We start from the raw sequence: 16,118 nt of genomic DNA, 5'->3' as shown, positions 1-16,118 counted from the left end.
CGTACTGCAGATGCGAAAGACGCAACTCGACAACACGCTCACGCTAGCGCGCATCGCCGGACGCAGGAAGCTGAACACGCACCGTAACTACCGAAAGCTGCTCGAGCTGAAGATGCATCTACTCAAGGAGCAGGAACGCCACCAGACCGAGGATCATCGGGCACGATTGCGCGAAATATGCCTCATAACGCATCAACTCAAGACGCTCCTTCGCGAACATCTGCTTTGGGGTGAAATGGTGGCCAAACTGGCCCGTACCTGTGCGCAGTACGAAACGGACCAGGATGTCCGGTACGCTGGCCGGTGGTTCAAACAGCCGCACGACGATGCCGACCACTACGAGTATCTGTTCGCCAAGATCAACCGCATCGAAACGATCAACATGATTCTGCGCGAGGAACGAATCGTACTGAGGCGTACCAACGAGGATCTACGGACTCGCCTTCAAACACTCTGCCAGCAGTACAGGGCCAGCGAGCCGGAAAAGTTACGACTTTGCGGTGTGGAAATGGAAATGGTGGACCGGCCACCCATAAAGCCCATCTCGCGGCCAGTGGCCAAGTAGTGCGAGATTTATGTCTATATCACCGGACCACTTAACCGCCGGAGATGACTCGGTCGCCCGGGCCATCAAGGGCGTAGTTAAGATCGCATTTTCGGTAAGGTTCGGTTCGGTCGCTGCCACCAGCGTTAGCGTTAGCCATTAAAAGGAGCTTGCGTAAGCTTGCGGCGCAGACCACCGGAGTGAGGCGGATACCGCACTCGAGCATTCCATTTTGGTGACATCGCGAGGCGTTCCGGCTTCTCCCCCCAAAAATGGCTTTCATCAAGCGGCTTATCTCTGGTGGCACGCTTCGTGGCCACTTCGCCTTTGCCGCGATTAGCACTCAGTGCGGGCACGCGTTTTCGAGTAATTATTTATTTCTAACCTCTCGACACGTTTATCGCATTTCGACCTCGGCAAACAGATTGTCTTAACGACGTTTTCCTCGGCGCGGCGATGTGGAGAAGATGATTGGCACAAATGGGGATGCTTATGGGGAGTGAAATGGAGGCGTTTTGTATTCAAATGAACACACACACACACAGCTAAATTCAAACAATTGCTAGCCGGATGGACATTTGTACGCGACAAAAAAATAGTAGAAAAGAAAACGTAACGTGGCGATGAGGAAACCCCTTTTGCTTTTCGGTTGCATTCATTTGCATTCCCGCAGACTCGAAAGCATTAACTTCAATTTCGTAATAGCTACACGAAATACACGAGAACCAGCTGACGGTGTGACGGGGGATGGTATTTGTATAATTTGCATTCGCGATTCTTATCGAAAAACACTTCACCACTTTGCAAACACACAGTCCGACAGAAAAGGTAGGTTTTCCCGCCATAGTGAGAAGGGGTCCACCTCCCCAGCATCACTTCTCATCTCACTAGCTCTCAGCACTCGATCTATCTCTCTCTCGCGCGCGCGCGAGAGAGAATTCCGTCGATTTTAGGTTTCTCTCTCGTCAGAAGAGATAGTGAACATCGGAGAGAAAAGGTTCAGAAGAGAGCCGATTTTACCGAATTAAAGGATAAACAAATCATAAAAAAATTGGCAAACCGTACAGCAACTCTCAGCGAGAGGATATGCGCGATAACAGTGGGCTATTATTTAAAATATAATTTCTTAATTACATCAATTTATTGTCTGATTACTGATGGATGTTTATAGACAACTGTTGGTTAACCATTTAATATCCCTCCTTTAAATAATGTATTCGAGGAACACATATTTCTTTTTAGTCCAAGTGTAGCAAATTAACCAAAAGCAAAGCAGTAAGTTATGTGATGTGTCGATGACGATCGCTCTTTAAATCATACTACAAAAAGAAATTTGAAAAAATCACATATTCGATTATTTCAACGGAAGTGATTATAGAAACAGAGTGTTAAACCCTTTTGAAGCATGTTTTATAAATGCCATCAGTAAAGAAATGTTTGGAAGATTATCTAAAATAAGCTAACTACAAAAGATTTCAACGCAAGAAGCACAAAAGATTTCAACACAAGAGCGGAACGTAAAATAAAATGCATATTGATTCGTAATCATTTTAAAACAACATCTCGGCCAAAAACCAAATTATTGGTAATGAAATGGCTTAGCAAACCATATGTTTTGCATCTCAGTTAAACCCATTTGGTTAACCAGCTGATGTTGCTGCCAGTGTAACGGATTAAACGGGAATTAAAACCCGGAGACCGTCTGTTAATCAGTTAATCAAAACATTATTTCATTTATCGAACCCTCTCTTTCTGTGCACTCTCGCTTTGCTCTCTCTCTCTCTATTTTTCTGCTCTCTGCTGAGAATCACCGCAGCATCCACAGTGGGTGGTGAGCCTACCATTCGTGTAGCGTTCGTGTCTCGACCGCCACCAAACGCATCGTGTTCGTGTCGTCGTTGTCGTCGTCGCCGGCGAGAGTGAATCAACCGCGGATCAACAAACAGGTTGCGTGCACCGTCGTCGTCGTCGCCATCATCCGCGGCGCGGCCATTACGTTTCGAGAAGTCCGACCGGCCGGTTGTACAACACGGTCGCGTTCGCGGGCATCCGCGCTGAAGGTTTGCCTCTCCCCGGGGGTTTTGGTTTTTCCTTCACCTCCTCCTCCTCCTCCTCCTCTCCCAGTCGCAGTCGCTTCTTCACACCTTCTCTCTTCGTGTATCTCGCTTCGCCTTGCGTGTGCGTGTGCGTGTGTGTGGACCCTATTCTGCCCTTGCCCCTTTGGTGTGCTGTGTGTAATCGGTGGTAGTGTTTTGACGCGCCGTTCGCCAAAGGAAAGCAAACTCCTCGTCCACGGCTAACCGGTTATCGGATCGTTTTACGTACACGCACACGCACAAACACACGCAACCGGGCCGTGTTCCGTTGGTGGTGTTTTTTGTGCGACGGATCGATTCCACACCGACACTACCGATAACTTACAAGTGAATGAAAGTGAAGTCGCGATCATCGACGAGCCTTTTCAGGCCCCCAGAAACGTTGCTGCTGCGGTGCTGCGTCACTTGAACAACGCAAGAACAGCGGGGCATCGTAGTGGTCGCAGTGTGAGTGTCCGGTGGGTCACGCTAATATCGTCGTCAGGTGCTGCCAGACGCGGATGAGTCGCGCGAAGAAGGTGCAGCGCAATCGGCCGAGAACGCGCTGACCAAGCAAGTCCAAAACCGGGGCCAGCAAACCGGGGCGGCTGGCTTGCCGAAGCAAGTGAGAAGCAGAAGTTCAAGCGAAATTCAAAAAGTTCTCCCTTCCCGGCGAAGCGTATGTCGTCGAGGTTAACCTTCGCCCGGTTTTCACGAATTACGACGGTAAACCCAACTAGTTGTGGTGTGTGCGTGTGTGCTGTCCGGGGTCCGAGTCCGGGTTCTAAACGTTCCCCAGCGTTCACCAGCCCCCTCTGTGTGGCTGCGGTGCCATTTTCGCTGACAACGCCGTTCTCCTGTGGTGTGTTGATGCGTCGAGAACGAAGCACCAGCGACAGCAGCAGCACGCAGTTCGTCGCTCGTCACCCCGGCAACGGTTCAAGTCTCTCGCAAGCAGGCCCGTGCGCACTCGCGTTCCACTATGATTTTTGATGCCCTCGTGGTTTGATGGATAATCAGCCAGCAGCCCAGTGCCCAGTAGGCGTGCAGCAAAAAATCAAATCAAAAATCGGGAAAATTCAAACGGAAAAAAATGCGTTCCATCGGCACCACCCGTGGAGGTTTAATGTTGTTGTTGTTGTGCAGAGCCCTTCTTGCTACTGGCGCTGGCCCTTAAACTAACGGAATTGGGCAACCATTTTTGGTGGGGAAGGGCGGCTCATTACGGAAACTTCTCCCCCGGGGCGGAAAAAAAAATCCCCCGTTGCAACCAAAAGCCCCAGCCCTCTTGATCGTTCATTCGTTCAGCGCCATCGTTGCGTTGTGTGTTGTTTAGTATTTGGTCGATTCGATTGCGCGATTACGTTTTCATCTCTAGCATGACGTCTATCTCTCCATTTTCTCAACTCACGTTCTACAGTTACAGTCCATCTTGACCCAACAACAGTGTAACTCCTCACAAGTGTACAACCAGTGTGTGTGTGTGTGTCAGTGTCCGAATGGTGTATTCGGTTACGGTGATCGCGGAGTTTTCTTCTCGCTCGCCGAGAGTGCGAGATCCGCAAAACCGATCGTGTTCCGCCCCTCGGATGGTGGTGGTGGATTTTATTACGCTAATGACGAATTGTTTGTAAATTTGATGTTTCGAAATGGCCTCCGAGTGAATTGATGATAAAGAAAAGAAGAGAGAAAAAAACGGGAGGAATTGTAATTGCCACCATCATCGCAAACGACATTGAAGTGAAGTGACCCCCCCGCGGTGAAGGTGTCGCAAACGGTTTCCGAAACAAAACAGGGCCAACCAGTAGAAGAAGAGGAAAACGACGGCGAAGAAGAACCGCTTCATTATCGGCCCGAGAGTCAGCAGCAGTCAGGAACCGAATTCCTTCACACAAGAACGTAAGTTTTTTTTTGCTCCGATTGACTCCGATTGTCACTGCGACAGCGTTACTTTTTGGGGCCTTTTTTTCTCTCTGTTTTCGGTCTGGGAATTCGCCGACCGAGACACCCCTTTTCCCGCGGGTTCGGACAGTGTGGGTGTGGGAGTTCGTCGCGTCGTGTCGTGTCGTTCGCGTCGACGTAATTACGCGACCAATTATTGATGATATCTGGGCTCGGGCTTTTTTTTTGAGTCCACGGGGCTTAATGGTTGGATATTTGTTAGATTCGTTGTTCGCGGCTCTCTTCGACTTGGTGGAATTAATTTAAGCCCCTTTGCCACCCCTTTGCGGCCATTGCGCTCGTCGACGTTTCATCGTTTTGGGTTACAAAAGTTATGCTTTGCCATTAGTGCGAAAAGCGGGGCCGCGTCGTTAGATTACCTTCAAAAGGTTCAAACGATTCGCGAAACAAGAAATTTATACTTCGACAATGAATTTCCACCTTTTGCGGACAAACGTTCTGTCGCGCGTTTCCCAGGCACTGTCTCTTGTCTTTTCTGGATTTCATCGAGTTGATTGTCCCCCCAAGACGGGGCACAACAGCGGGGAAAAGGGAATTGAAAACCGTAAAACGAAGAAACCTCCATTTCGGACACACCAAAAAAACGCATTAAAAATACATCAACTGCAACCATGTCCGTTTCGTGGTGTTGTTGTTGCTGCTGCTGCTGCTGCTGCTGCCACTGCCAGACACTTGAAACAGAAGACATTCCTTCACCACCAGCACCGAGCGCGGGATGCAATTTTCACCCCACTGGTCCCATGGCCCCATGTCGTCGGTGGCCAACCAACCGAGATTTTTTGGTCACCAACAGACCGACCAAAAACTGCCGCTGAAATGTGAAGCCAACCAAGACGAAGTTCGCTTCCGAGATGCATCGTCCCCAGGCAGGTCGTCGGGGCTATACATACACATATAGAGCCGCTCGCGGTCGGGCTAGGGCCCGGTCCCAGTCGTCGAGGTGAAGGGCTTGCCGTGAAGGTGAAAAACTTGCCAAACCGGAGTCAACTCTCCCGTACACACACGTGTGTGTATGTGTGTCTGGTAATGGCGTGCGAGGACCGCTGGACGTAAATCGCACAAAAATTGTTCCGAACCGAAACCGACGACGACGACGACACAAACAGAAAGAGAAAAAAAAACACAAAACCAGAAATGAGATGGAAACCGCGCGCTGCCACTCGTCGTGCCGGTGCCAGTGCCGGGCCCGAGCGATCGAGTTGAGCATCACCACCGGGATCCGGGGGTCCCGGGAAGACCGCGAGAACGCGACGCGACGGCGACGCGGAAGACACGCCACGCCGGGCTTCTCTCCTTCGCATTGAACCAGCACCAAAAAGCGGGAAGCGGGGAAAAGACGATAGAGAGATAAAGTGAGATGGGAGAGAAAGAGAGAGAGAGAGCACCAAAGAGCGATGTCCAGCACAAGCGCGAACTCTTGGCAACTTGCCGGCCGAAAGATGCTCCAGGGCACAGGAAGGAGTGAGGAAACCTCGCGCTTCGCGGCGTTCCATCGTTCCCGGGGAGCGAATATGAAGAAGAAGGAGTTGTTGGGGGATCGCGGAAAGAAAAGAAAACGATCGCATCACACACACACACACACACACACACACACTGACTCGCACATCGCATATGCCCGGGACCGGGAAGCATAAATTCGCCCATACCTCTCGTGCTCTCTCCAGTCCGGGGGCTGCTGCTGTTGGAGTTTTGCGGCCACGAAAGGGCAACCGAAGTCGTACCACATTGGCCCCGTGGTGCCAATGGCGGGGCGGGCCGGCGGTGAGATGAGACCCACGCGAAGAGGATCCCCGCCGGGAGGAGAGGGCGCTAGGCATTAAAGAAAATGAAAGATTTCGAAAAGCGCAGATCCAGTTTTTTGCCTCCACAGAGGCTGCTGGCGCGCTCCCGCATCCCGATTTCCAGTTTTCGATAGTCCTGCTGCTGCTGCTGGTGGTGGTGGTGGTGGTGGTGCATCTCCCTGTCCCGCCACCCACTCCGCCCAGCCACCGCAGACCGCAAAACTGCAGCACGGCATGCGATGCAACGGCGATAACATTCACTGCAAGCACGGCGACCGGCGCAATGGGGCGCACTTGCAATCGACGAGGACACCGAGACGGCCGAACGACCGGTTCTTGGTCGCGGCTCTCGCACACACACACACACACACGCGCGCGCGCGCGCTCTTTGAGGCGGCACTTTATTGAATTTTGTTGCTCTCCAGAACCAAACCAGGATGATGATGACTACTATGGCCACCACCAGCTGCCGCTTCTCGAACGTTCGGCTCGAAAGGGGGGGGAAGCTTATCACTCCAGGGACTCCAATTAGCATACCACACCCTCCCTTTCTTGTCGTTGTGCCGGTGCCACCACGGAGACATACCCGAAAAGGCATTCTGGATCATTCGGAGTTCAGCGACCAACCAGCCAGCGGACGACATTCCACCAGCGAACGACAGGCGTCCTGGCGCAGTCCGAGACCGGTTTTTGGTCCGTCCGTCCGTCCATCGGTGGCGATGATCGTGCGAAGATGGATCCTCCGAAGTTCTCGATCGCGCGCGCGCGGTCAAGAGAGGGGGGAAAGGAGGCGCGAACTTGACATACGATCGCGCGCCCGGGCACCTTTTCGGGCGAATGAATTTCGCAATCTCGAATTGGCGCGTCCCGAACTCAAAATGTAGATCGTAGATCTCCGACCGCGACTTCCGGTACGCCTCTCCAAAAAAAAAAACGTCTTAAGACAAAAAGCAGAGAGTGAGAGAGAGAGAGAGAAGGAAGTGCCCGGAGTGGACCGTTTTTGGGGCATCTACTGGCGGTTCGCGTCTAGAATCGCTTCCCGGAAGAGCGATGAGCCCGCAGAGTCCGAACCATAAACATGGCGGGGGGAAGGAGGCCCGCTAACAAGCATTTGTTGGCGGTTGTGGCCACAGTTGTCTATTAATCCACTACGGGCCTCACGAAAGGTTGGTGTGAGGATCGCAGAAGCCATTCTCATCGCCCGTCTGGTGGTGGCTCGTATGTTGTGTGTTTGTGGAGGTCAAGCTGCTGGTCAAGCTGCTGGTCAGGGGGCTCCACCGGATGGCCAGAGTATGCAATGCGTCATCTCGAGCCAGTCCACGAGGTTGCTTCTGCTTCTGCTGCTCTCTCTCTCGCTCTCTTTCGTTGGCACTTGGCACCTTGGCACCGCAAAAGTAACGGACCGCGGCATCATTTGCATACGTCGTGTGGTCCACCTAAGTGCCATATAATGTGTGTGTGTGTTTGAGCACCATCCTGTGCGAAACTCATCCCAATCATCACCATCGTCGTCGTCAGCCTCAGCATCATCATCACATTCCATCTCTACGCGAAGAACATGTTTTTCGCTTCCAGCATCGAACATGAGTACATAAACTGTGGGGAAGGATGGGGGCCACAGGGTCGTGGTATGGATCATAAAAACCTTTTTTTATGTACGTGTGTGTGTGTGTGCCAGTCTATCCGGAGTGCCCGAAGTGTAGCGTTTCAGATATCATTTCGTATGCGTGCGCGCTCCGCAATTCGTCGGTTTTCGATGAGACGATGAGATAACGACATCGAGCGATGCTTTCGTGTGACGGAAGCCTCTAATTGGGAGGAAGATCGAGCTACTAAGGGGTGGTAAGCTACCGAAAGATCAACCAACCAAATGGGACGACTGATCATCGCGATCGTAAAGCAAATGTCGTCTCCCTCCCCGGATAAGAAGTGAAATGGTTCGCTCAGCACCCCCCTGGGGCGGGCCTGGCTTCTTCACTTGCACACACACACACACACACACACCTCTGCGTCTCTGCGACACCAATCTAATTACTTTTCCCATAGACCTCCCACCGAACGATCGTGAACCGGGTCCAAGACTTTCCCCCATTTTGCGTTCCTCAAAAGCCAACACAACAGCATAAAACAAAGCCAAATCGGGGGGTATTGGGGAGGGCTGAGAGGAGAGTGGTTCGTGGCCACGCATGTCCTCTCCTCCCCCCCCTCCCCCCGCCCCTAGTTCCTGGTTTCATCGAAAATTACTTTTTTATCACCCAATTCACGCGCACTTTTCTTCGCACTTTCCCGAATTCGTCACGCAATTGGCGGCTGGCCGCCGCGACGTGGTGATGGTGGTGCTGGTTGTGGGTTTCCCACCAGCTTTTCACACTTCTGGTACCACACGCGGTGTGTGTGTGTGGTTGCAGAGAAGGGACCGACGGTGGCTGGCGGGGACAATGTGCGAAACTTAATTTAATTACCATTTTATATGCTCCCAGCAGCCAGCAGCGGCACATCGAGGCCATCGAAAAGACTGCCACGGCTTACCGACGCGGCAGGCGACGAAACCCCCTTTTCGGTGGGGTTTTTGGGGGGAAGGCGGTAGTAACCTTGTACCAACCTTGATGGATTCTTCAAACATTTCTCACTTTTGTTCCCAAAGCACCAGACACCAGGGTGGTAAGGGCAGAGGCAGGCAAATGAGCGACGAGCGATCGACGACGAGCGGTGAAAGTGTGGAAAATCTCATTAGATGCTGCAAGTTTTTCGGGGGAACCGGGCGATCCGTCACCATCTCGGATCTAGATATGGGTGCCCGAAAGAAGAAGGCAATGGATCCAAAGATTTTCCCGCCAAGATACTGGCACCCCGTACCAGTCGCCACGACGCCAACTACAATGGAGCGACGCTTAGGGATCACCTGTCTCAAAAAAGGGCGCAAGTGATCTGTTTTCTCTCACACATACATCGCGGAACCGCGAACCTGATCGTCGCGATGATTTCGTCGAGTTTTCCCGAGGAAAACCTGCCCGTGCCGAGTTCATTTGTCAACGTCACTAGCGTCATTCACACGGCATACGGCATTGAAGGTAAAAGGAAAAAGGGAAAACGTGGAACGCGATTTTTCTGAACTGAGGAAAACTGATTGCACGTCTGATCGTGTTCGTCTTTTGAGGATAGCAAGACACACCAGAAGCTCTCTCTCTCTCTCTCTCTCTCTCTCTCTCTCTCTCTCTCTCTCTCTCTGTCTTGCTCGCTCTCTGCACGTTTGCCAATTTGCTGACGTTTCCCATTCTGGAAAGTGGGTTAATGGTTAATGTTCTGGTTGTGCTACTATTTGTTGTTGCTGCAGATGCTGCTGCTGCTACCGATCGTAATCGTATTGGTGGTGGTCCTGGTGACAACAATTCTTTAACGAGCATTTCTTCTCATAAAAGATTGCTGTTGTTGCTACCAGCTTGTGCGCACACACCAATAAACCGGGCCCAAGTGCGAAGGTTAACCACTCTCGTCGTCGTCGCCGTCGTCGTCATTGTCGTCACCAAACAATTAACTTGCGGGCAATGCGTGTTTCCACCGATGGACCGATCAAAAGAAAAGGGAACACTCTCCCCCAAAGGGGGCAGTGGGGAAGGGCAACGCAACAATTTACCTACGATGAAATCGATTATCTTACAAGGTCATCGAGGTGCTGCGAAAAGTGCAACAGCAACCTCCACCTCCCTCCATTTGATCCATGCTCAAGCAGCAACTCCCAAGGGCAGATGGGCATAGAATGGGATGGCAGTGGAGTAGCGGAGGGGGGAGAGACCAACCTTTGAAGCCGAACCGCCATTTAATTAGCCGCAACCGACTGGCCAGACAGCCAGCCAGCCAGCCAGACAGCTTATAAAATGGTAAACCAAGCCCTTCTATTAACCATACACATACCACAACCATACACGCAAACACAGCCTACTGGGATGGTGACAGTTAATCAAAGTGCGCAAAAGCCGCAACGCAAAATGGTTGCCGTTTCGGCGGTGTCCAGTTGACCACCAAACCGACCGACCGAGGGATTAGCATATGAATGAGTCCGCGGCGACGCTGACGCACCCGAGGGCCCATTGCATGGCGTATAAGGTGTTAATGGATGGGATTGGCTGTCGACCGTTTGTCAGCTACAAGCCCATTTATTGACCCCCAATAATCAGAGCAAACCCTTTTGGCCCGGACTCGTAGTATGACCGCTTATATCATTTTGTCGGCGACGCACGATTGTTCTAAAGACTCGATCGCTCGTTCGCTCGCTCGCTGGTCTGCTTTGCTTCCGCCAGTTACAATGATGTCACAGCACAGCCAGCGGTGCCAGTCTGTTTTGCATCTTGCAACACGATCGCACCGCACTTTCAATTTATTAGCCAGACCAGAGGGCAGAGAGGCTCTCTTACTTATCGTTGCTAGTGTGATTAGCGCAGTCCCCGGTGCCCATTAGCCTCTCTCTCTCGGTCTCTCTCTCGGTGCGATGATTAGTTTGTCATAATTTATCAAATCATACAACCTTGCGGCACAATCACATCACCACATCTGGTTGGTATGCAAATCATGGCATCAAGGCAGCCTTCGAACGATCATCAACATCGAGGCGCCTCAAATTATGGCGGCGAGCGATGCTTTTCAATATTCATCCGGCTGTTGTTGTTGATGTGTTGCGCTGCAGCTGCTACACTTTGCGGCCGGAATAACGAGGATCCAGTGTGGCGGTCAATCCGCCCCGGGAGGAGGTCAATCAACCATTAATGGGCTCCGGCCTCGGTGACTGGTGGTGTAGTGTAATCGATGGCTCGGTTATCAGAAAAACCGATAAAAATATGTTCATGTAAATGAGAAGGAATCACGCTCGATATTAGCTTTCCCATATTTCAAATAACTGCCCCCGTGGGGAACAATCCAGGATAGTTTATCTTAAGATGCCCCCCGGGGAACACCCTTCCAATCGATAACGATTTTTCTTGATTCTTTTCCGATAAAAAATGAAAAAAATCATGACATTTGACATTTCTTTTTCCTTTTTTTGGAAAATTGAACTCAACGCGGCGTCACCTCCGGCTCAGTTCTTTAATAGCACCCTTTCCACTGGAATCTGGGCTTCGACGTATCTCCCTTCTCAGCACATTTTGATCCATCTGGTCCATTCCGCAATCCACCCCTCCTGGTGCGCAAGGGAGAGATGCTGCCGGAAGACGTCCGCCTTTTCTGGTGGACGTGTTCTGTCACGTGCGTCACGGGCGCACCCATACTCCCGTCACGCCAAATTAGGCATTCAGCGGGCGTGTGACTCATATTTTCCCAAAATAAAAAGAAAAAAACATAAATGGCTCCCGGGCGCCAGCAGCATACGCGTTAAAGTCGCACTTTGCCTTGACAACCACCAAAGAGGGCCTGGAACATCCCTTCTTCTAATACACACACTGCTTGCTTAGTTCCGCTGCTTTAATGGTGGATTCCCTAAAACGGGCTTCCAATATACGGTCCGGATACGGTCACAGCCGTTGTGTGCCGTGAGTTCGCTGCTAAGTCGACTCCCTGAGCAACAAACAACCTTTCTGGTGAGCACACTGTTGTTGTGCACATCGATTCTAATTCGGTAAAGTGCGCACCACCCGAAACGTGGTATTTCCTTATCGAAATCGCGTCAACCACGATGCCCTGGCGCTCGATAATCGATGATGATGATAATCAGCTAATTGTCTATTCGCAACCGGATGGCGGATGATACCGGAATATTTAAACTAACCAAAAGAAAGGAAATGCTAATTCGTGCGCACACACACACACACACACACACTTCCGCTGTGCACAGTTGATTCCCTCGACTACGGGGGAATCGTTTTAATTATCATCAACGCCATCGGGAAGGAGGCTCGTTAATGTTCGCTCAAGACAAGGCGGCACGAACCGAAAATCATAATTGCATTATGATCCTGGCCGTCCATTTTGAGGTGTAGTTACGGCGCACCGACAACGATTCAAACGATGTGGCCATAAACGGTGTGGCTCGCGCATTGACTGCGTTACAGTTCTTCACGCACAACAACGAGTTGAGTAATAATAATGCCATCATTTGATGTGGCCACGAATCATCGCATCGTGCAAAGTGCGTGCGTCTCGTGTGTTCGAGCATTTTCCGTTTTTTTCGGTAGCTGGGGACCGGGGAAGGAACAATCAGTTCTCGTGCAAGGTGTAGGGGTAGATGAAACGAGAGTGATAAAATGTGAAAAACTGTGTGAGCTGAGGTGAGTAGGATTGATTGATGGACGCGATGGCGCAGTGCCACCTCTCGCGGTGGCCGGCACCCGGAAGAATCACCCGTTGATCCGATCCGCAGCACCGCATGCATGCAGCTTCCGTGGCGTGCGAGATGCTAATGAGCGAAGCATAACCCGTTTTTTTTGTACCCATCTATGCGATGCGACGGTGTGCAGATGAGCAAACAATGGGTCACCGCTACTCTCACTGTTTGCTTGCTTGCTTGCTGTGTGTGTGTGTGTGGAGAGCGTTATGTAGAGCGAAACGTCTCTCCCTCCCTCCGACCGGTCGACCTAAACCCTAAACCCCTTAAGGTATTGTTGCACCTTCAAAAGCACACGACTCCTGCTGCCCGAAAGAAAGGCGGAAGAAAGAGCATAAGCCAGCATCAGAAAGTGGATCAATGAGATACAAAGTCGTGCTCGTGTGTGTGTCTCTCTCTGTGTGTGAGAAGCCCAATCGAGTACCGGATGAAAATGAAAATTCTCCAAAACAATTGAACCCACGACGGCGGCGGCGGCGCTGTCTCATCGCGGCCTTCGCAAAAACTGTCATTTTGGATGTCAGGAAACGGATTTGAAAACACACACACACACACACACACACACGCCTTTCGGTGACACACTTTCTAAGCTACAGCTTCAGCAGCATCTTTCACGATCGAAGGATGCGTTGTGCGAAGCGTTTTTCCCAGTTTTCGAATCCGCAAATATTTGCGACACGCAAGCGTGACCTTAACGTGTCGTTGTCGTTGTCACTAAGACGCCTGGCCACTGGCTCCATTCTTTGTGGCCTGTGTTCCCATCCTCTCCAGGCAGATGGCTGTGCGGTGTGCGTGCCAGTCACACGACAAAATGGCGGCAACATTAGAAAAAAAAGAGATAGTGAGAGTATCGAGCATGGCGATGCATAATTGCGAACCGAGAAGCGCCCAAGCAACAGGCCAGCCAGCCAGCCAGTCAGGAAAAAAGGGAAGAAGAAGATGCGGCCAGCACCAGGCAATGGAGCCAGCAGTTGGTAGTCACGCACGCGGAGCTCGTTGCTTCTTTTGCTCCTAAACTTTATGATTATGAAGCCAGCCGTAAAGGCACCGTACCGCCGAGCAGCATAATTGGCTGCCGTGGCCGGTGGGATCAGGCTCCGTGCGGGCCATCGCGTCATCGCTGCATGCGGTCGTTAGCGTAGTGGACATCCCAGCATAAACTGGCCACCACCACCATCGCGCTGCTCTTGCAACCGTCTTGCAGCGCGATAAATCAATTCGGATTCGACTCGCGTGTAACGAGTCACCGGCACAACCTCAGCGCTGGTTTTCCCCCGTTGTGATCCAGTGCAGTCCCGGTGCACACAGTATCTGCACCGTGTGTCATTGACATTGTTTCGCTTCGCGAGAAAACGAGAGAGAAAAGTGTATTCTACGGCAGCACTTTTGCTGGTTGCCGTTTCGGATTTACTTGGAAGAACACTTCTGCACGCCACTCATGCTGCTGCTTCTGCTTCTGCTGTCCCGGAGTGTTAAGAGAGCGTTGACCCAGTCGCGCAACCGCTACCGTACAAGTGTTGAGCACCGCCAAAACGCATGAACCAACTTTCTCATGAAAATCCCTCCCCTTGAGAACACTCCCACCAAACGGTATTTACTCCGGAACGGTCGTGGCAGACTGTTTGGTCACTTATTATTATTTGGCCCACAATCGAGTTGAACCGAGCTCGAACCTAACATTCCCATAAATCACGCACTAAATGGTTCACCAACACAATCGGGTTTCATCCCATCGACCCCAAGAAAAAGAGACAGCCAGACCAGGGAGTTTGCTAATGGAACGTGGCATCACGTTTAAACAACCAAATATCGCCCCCTGCGGCGTCGAGGAGGGGCTGGGGACCACCTACCACCGAAAATGGAAAATTGGAAAAGACACTCACTATCGCCCCTATTTGGCTTCTCTTTATTTTATTGGAACCTTATTAGCACTTGATCAACAAGCTGGTGGAGGTAACAGTGAGTGGGAAAGGCGGTTGAAATTAATTCTCCCTAAAGGGCCCCATCTTCGTGGTCACAAACAAGAAGGGCAGAAGCCGCCAGCCATTAGGAAGCGCTGGTTTGTGTTTTTTTTTATTGGATTGACAGACACACATACGCACACACACACCCTTCGGAAGGGGTGCGCCAGTGAAAGTGCCCACTTGACAACCTGAAGCTTACCGAGAAGCCAGTTAGGGTCAGCTGCATCTACCTTCGGAGCTCTCTTTCTTCTGTCTCAAAATGCCGTGAAAGATCCACTGGAACACAACAAATTAGGCTGCTTAATTTGGCGGTCCAAAGATTTATCGATCGATCGCTTTCGTGGACTGGACATCGTCTGGAACTGGAGCGGAAGAGCGGACCCCGTTCTCCGCATAACCCTCTTGGAACGCTTGTGTTTTCCTAAATCAAATTTGTAGCACCCTAAACGCACTGCATACGATCCGATCCACTAAACGCAGCGCCGATCACGTCGCAAAAAGCTGTTAAGGGTCCAAAAAAGGCTCATTTTTGACGATTTTTCGTGAAGAAACCATCACACTTTATTTTTTCAAGTGAATGTCATATTAAACTATAACTTTTCAAGAATATTTGGTTCTATTTTGGAGAAGTATTGATCAAAACTACGTTCATGGCATCCGATCTAGAAAGGCGAGTTTGCAAAAATGTACTGTTTGCGGTACCCCTCGTAACCATCGTGCTGGGTCATCAGAAATATACAAATCAATATTCTTTTGTTAGATTATAAGTTTATCCAGGTAGCCCAGTCGAGTTTTTGTGAAATGTCCCATTTTTCGATTTTGGGCAGATTTTTAAAGTTGAAAAAGTGATGCTTTTTTCGATGTTGCCTCGAAAAACGAGTTTTACATAAGTAAAGAAATTATTTTTAAAAAAAGTATCAACAATTTTTATAAAAACTCGAAGGGGCTACTTGGCAAATAGTGTACGGATTAAGTGTTCAAAATTTCAAATCAATCGGCCCAGTAGGTGTTATGCTACGATGAGCAAACGCGATTCAAAATAACGGAATCCATTGAGCCTTGTGTGAAACTCTGTTTTTCGAAAATCTATATTTTTGTCAGTTTTGCTTCGATTGATCCCAAAATGTTACACAATACTCTTGAAAGGATAAGAACTCATAAAAAAATGCGAAGAAATAAAATATAATACCAAAGCCTTAAAAGATCGATACAACTTCCCCCAAGACCCGTAACATAATCGGCACCTGGCTAACCCACCTGAGTGCCGGCGCTCTTGATGTCTTTTGTCGTCGACGTCGTCGTCATCGGTCGATCGTTGATTGAAGGAGCTGTTAAACAATGACCTAGCAGGACCATGACCAAGCTGGTGGCCTTTCCATTTTTACCAACGCTCCAGCCTCGTCGCTCGAGAGCTTCTGTGGTAGCCGCCACTCCATCCATCAGGCGAACTCCTCGAACCTCACTTTGCGTGCGTGAACC

At 50.6% G+C, this 16,118-nt stretch overlaps 1 protein-coding gene across 3 annotated transcripts in view; it reads left to right on the top strand.

The window, feature by feature from the left end:
- Positions 1–2,501: 2,501 nt before the first annotated feature.
- The window catches only part of LOC125954583 (uncharacterized), a 77,071-nt gene continuing 63,454 nt past the window's right edge, over positions 2,502–16,118 (top strand). The window contains exons 1-2 of one of the 3 annotated variants that reach the window (XM_049685011.1): positions 2,502–2,604; positions 4,040–4,518. The gene's annotated coding sequence lies outside the window, so the exon portion shown is untranslated. Of the gene's footprint in view, positions 2,605–2,636; positions 3,088–4,039; positions 4,519–16,118 lie in introns of those variants that run through there. The other 2 variants (XM_049685014.1, XM_049685013.1) reach the window with 2 other exon arrangements.

Source organism: Anopheles darlingi, chromosome 3 (assembly GCF_943734745.1).
Source record: "Anopheles darlingi chromosome 3, idAnoDarlMG_H_01, whole genome shotgun sequence".
Taxonomy (NCBI): domain Eukaryota; kingdom Metazoa; phylum Arthropoda; class Insecta; order Diptera; family Culicidae; genus Anopheles; species Anopheles darlingi.
Note: the sequence above shows the minus strand (reverse complement) of the source record. Positions and strands in the feature narration are given on the sequence as shown.